General features: G+C 36.4%; 1 pseudogene; it reads right to left on the bottom strand.

The window, feature by feature from the left end:
- Window positions 1-4,292: 4,292 nt before the first annotated feature.
- On the bottom strand, window positions 4,293-4,935 carry LOC113920732 (annotated as a pseudogene).
- Between the last annotated feature and the right edge of the window lie 338 nt (window positions 4,936-5,273).

A 5,273-nucleotide genomic window follows, 5' to 3' on the forward strand; every position in this document is an offset into this window, starting at 1 on the left:
GCTCTTTCTCTCAAATAAGAAAATAAATAAATAAATAAATAAATAAATAAATAAATAAATATATATTTTAAAGCAATCATAAAGGTTTCTGACTGGATGTAGAAGGAAAGTGTTATTTAGCTAGTTTCACTTAGGTCTTTGTGCAGTGCACTTCCAGGCCCTAGGGAAAAACCTAGTCATAGAGGATATAAACATTTAGAAATCTAATATTTTTGTTTAAGAGAAGCTAAGGAATTAGTTCTCCAAGCCAGTCTTTTGCATAAAATCAGGTACTCTTCACATTTAAACATTTTTTATTTTATTTAAAAAATAGGAGTGTTCTTAGTATGGTTAATGTTAAGCTGTATATTTGTCAACAGCTTTATGATGGAAGGAACAGTTTTACATTTGTTACTGGGATTTGTTTCATGACAACCAGATACAGAATGGTTGTTTTGAAATTTACCTAAGGTCTAACAGGAACTCAGACTTTGTTTTTGCCACTCTTCACTACTTTCTTACCATTGGAAAGGAAAGTGGTGATCCCGTGTCCTACAACTGGGGAAAAAAAAAATCCCACAAAATTTGGCTCTGTCAACCATGAAATTTGAGTGCATCTTAAAGATTCAAGTATACTGTATTTTACTTTAGAAATTTTGCTATCTAATATCAGGCCAAAGGACAAAACATGATTTGAACAGTACAATTACCTTAGGCCGTTGGCTGATACAACATGTTGAACTGTATTTTTCCAAAATATCTTTAACACAAAGTCATCTATTTAGGTCTTTCTTTCCATAAAGTTATAATTTAGATGAAATTTGTCTTTAGTGTATTCAGTCTTCCTTCTTAACTCATTTTTTATTCTCATTAGATAAATTTTTTTAAGATTGCTATTTAATTCATTTCCTTTTTCCACATAAAAACTTACTCTCTTGCAAGATTTGATAAAAGTATTAAAAAGTCTAATGAGATGTAATGTGTTAGCTCTCTGTGATATCTGCAATTATTTTAAGACAAAGAAATGTCAGGTATTAGCAAGCAAGTTAAGAGGGATCTGAGGTGATAATCAAATCTCTAAATTCTCTGAATTTGTACAACACAGTAGTTGCCTACTCTGCTCAATATTCCTGGCCCATGGACAGCATGTATTCATTTGGTCCCGGTGGTTTGTTGAGGGCAGTCTCGGAGTTCAGAAACAATAAAGGAAAAGAATTTAAAAAGATCAAAGATCCAAAGAGAACACACACATGTACATATTATAAAAGACCATATATGGCAATTATATAATTAACTCAATAGTTGCTTCTCTCTGCCCTGTAACATTACACATCTTTACTCACTGACTTTGCTTTGCCACGTAATGCAAAAACAAACAAAAAGACTAGAAATAAACTAAGCATTAATTAAGAAAGATTGAAGAATTTTTGATAAAAATATAACATGGCATATCATGCAGCTAGTTTTAATGAAAACTAGATTTAATTAGATTTAATGAAAATTAGATTAGACATATTTCCATGAAGAGATGTCATTCACGTATTATATGTGGAAAGAAAACACATCTTAGATGAAAGTAGATAATAGAGTTCACTTTGTAGAAAATCATGATATATTTATATAGATAAATATTTCAAAGAACAGACACCATTGGACACTGATTACTTCAGAAATAGATTGGAGGAGGAAAGTTAAGATTATTAACATTTTCTTTTTACAACTTTGCACTGTTCACTTTCTTAAAACTATATTTCTTTCTATAATTAAAAATTCAATAAAAAACAGGAACATACAAAACAAAACAAAAATAATAAGTTGAAAATTTTTAAATTAAGATGACATTTGCTAACTGACATGAACAGGATTGGGGGAGGAAATATGACCAAATACTGGCTCTGACCAGTCACTTCTTCCCAGGTAGTTCCCAAGGAAAGCATTTGGGAAAATCTGGCAGTTCTCTCCCTGCCAATCAGAGAATTCTGTTCTGACCTAATTCCTCCCCCCCCAAGTTTCCAGGGAAATCCTTGTTTGCCAAAACAGCTCTTTGTTGTTCTGTCAGTTAAGCTAGAAAAAAAGAAAAAAAAAGGGGGGGTAGGCTAGGGTTAAAGGTGGTAGATTAGGGTGAAGTGTGTGGATTTGCAGGGAAAAATATTTGGTGTGAAATGCAAGGCCAAAGAAGACAGAAGAGAGAGGGGCGTTATTAAAATCCTTGCATCAATTAATATGTCAACCTCCAACTGTTGGAGATATGCAAATAAAGATCCATGGTTAATTTGATTCTTTGGCTTTTAGACTTTTTTTTTTTCTTTAATACTGTGATAGAATTCTGAAAAGAGACCCTGTGAGTCATGGCTCTACTGTTTTAAAATAACATTTTTCTTGGATGTGTGTCTGGTCAAAAACCATAATACAGACAACTTTTGTACTATATTGTTTTAGTGAGTTTTGCATGATAAACCTGCCTAACAAACAGCCCAGCAATCCCAGTGATTTACAATGAGAGACATGGTCTTGATGTCTGGGAGGTGGCTGGGGTGGCTGTTCTTCATTCAGCAAGTCAGCTTCACATCTGCTTCACAGATCTTTCATTCTGAGACCCAGGCAAGATCTTCTGATGCCAAATGCAGAAACACAAGAGCATAAGCTAAACCACACAAGCTGGTTTCAAGTTTCTGATTAGATGTGGCCCACATTATCCTCACTTACATGGCCCTGGTCAAAGCAAATCGTATAGATAAGCTCGAAGCTGGAGTGACAGGGGAATATACTCCATCCCAGGAGCCAGGCACTGCCAAAGCGGATGGAAAAGGATATGGAAGTATAATTCTATTACAGGGAGAGAGTGGAGAGCTGATGGCAGTAATCCAAGATGGGGCTGGATCACGTGGAGCATTTTTTTTTCTTAAGCTAGTTAGGCTTAAAAAGCTTCAGTCCTAACTCTGTGATAAAGATTGCTCTCTCTTTTTCCAAACTTCCCCTCCACTACAACATCAAAACCTTTTAATGATTTAAGGTGGCACAGGAGAAATGGAACAGAGAAACATTAAGAGAAATCCTGAGAAATCCGGGTCTTCCTCGACTTTCTGCCGTATACTATTTCTGTCCCACAGACAGAGAGTCAGAGAGGGAGTTGGAGAGGACCTTGTCCATGTAAAATGTAGTACCACATTGTGATTCTACCCACTATTTGAATGTGCTCCTGATAATGTACTAGAAGATAACCCATAATAACTATTTCTAGGGATAAATTGGAAGATAAAGGAAAGAGGCCCAAAACTTCTCTCTCTGCTTACCCATTGCACTGGAGGGCATCTGTCATTTTTTTGGCATGCGGAGCACTTATTTTTACATCTTCTGGAAAAACCATTATTTCTCCATTTGTATTCTGTGTGTTTTGAGCGACATTGATTCAAACCCTGTGGCCATGTGACCCAAGCTTGAGCAATCAAAACATGGTATCCTAATGATTAACTCAGGATCGAGAAGGTGATTCAGTCAGAGCCCTGGAAACTATATTCTAGGACTTTTGTTGGAACTACTGGAAAGAAAGCATCCTCCACCTGCCGTGCTGGGGTTGGTGTTAGGAAGTTGAGAAGTGTAAGCAGCCATCTTTCCATTGTGTGGAGGGGAGTTGAGAATTTAACCAGGCGCAGCAATACAGAAGAGGTAATGGCAAAAGCGGAGAGTCCTTGCATTATTATTCATTCTCTGTATCCAGACATGCCTTGAAAGTACTCCTAGACTTTCAAGTTACATGAGTGAAGAAATTTATAATTCTGGTCAATTGATTTTGTTATTTTTTTCTGTTATTGCGCTACAAATGACTTCCTGATCAGTTAATATTAGTATCTACATTTTATGTAGTTACTATTAGTGTCTAGTAAAACATTATAAAGCATATGCCTATAATAAAAAAATGAAGGTGTACACAATTAGAAAGGAATTCCTTACAAAGTTGATTTTTTAAAAATACAACTTTATCCTGATTCTAAACGAAAAGGAATGGAAATGACAGTAACAAACAAGATTTCACCAATGGATATTGCGATGTGACTATAGTAGTCTTATATTTGAAATTTAAGAAGGAGACTACTGCATTTCAAAACAGCTAAATATACAGGTCCAAGGAACGGAGGCGCTTTTTAAACTGCCACATTCACTCCAAAGCCCATTCATCTCCTTCAGCATCCCAAAGATTAAGCACGCGTGCTGTTTAGCTATATACTAAAGTGGCCAACATTGTGTACCACTGACCTCACAGGACAGTTGCCTATAAATCTAGACTTCTGATGCTGGGCTCCAGCTGAACTTTCTTATAGGTTGTCATCCTCATCTGGGAGAACATTTGTCTGAGCAACCTCTAGATCGTGCTCATACCGTGTTGCCAAAGCTGGGTCCAGACAACCTCTGGTAGGGCAATAGCTGTTATGGCAACAAACTCCAAGTTAGGGTCTCCAAATGGTTTTCTAGCAAGAGAGAGGAAGGCTTTTCAAAGTTGTAGTTACTTTTGGCGGAAATGTCCTAGTACTGAAGGTTCTTCTTTTGGTGGAAGACAATAGATTTGGCCTTAACTTTCCTGTCCTTACTGTCTACTTTGTTGCCACACAGCACAATGGGAATGTTTTCACATACTTATACCAGATCTCTATGTCAATTATACACATTCTTGGAAGTATCCCTTGTTGTTACATCAAACCTTATAATGGCATGCTGGGCTTGGATGTAGTACCATCTCTCAGCCTACCAAATTTCTCCTGAGCAGCCATATCCCCTACGTTGAACTTAATAGGTCCTCTGTTAGAATGGAACACAAGGGAATGGACCTCAACACCCAAGAGCTACATACTTCTCAAATTCACTGGTCAGATGACGTTTCACAAGTGTAGTTTTTCCAGTACCACTACCATCAGCCAGTGTAAGTTTGAACTGGACGTGGGGTTCTCCTTGGGCAGCCATTATGATGTTGCTTCCAGAAGCATTTCCTGCTCCTCTGAGCCAACATTAATTATTTCTTTGAGTGTTTTTTTTTCCTGTAATTAATTCCCACCTCCTCTTACCCCCCAGTGTAATTTGAGTTTTTGAATTTTCTTATAACAACGGAAAGTTCATGAGGGGCACTAATTATGTGCAAAAAATGATTCAAATACAAACTGCTGTCCCAAGTTGTAAAATTATTTTATCACCGTAGGATGCTGAATATTTATAATAATTTTTTGAGGAAATATATAAATGTCATTATATAGCAAATACTTTCTGTGATTGAAAGTTATAAAAGCATTTTTGTCAAAGAGGGA

Source organism: Zalophus californianus, chromosome 3 (genome assembly GCF_009762305.2).
Source record: "Zalophus californianus isolate mZalCal1 chromosome 3, mZalCal1.pri.v2, whole genome shotgun sequence".
Classification (NCBI taxonomy): Eukaryota; Metazoa; Chordata; class Mammalia; order Carnivora; family Otariidae; genus Zalophus; species Zalophus californianus.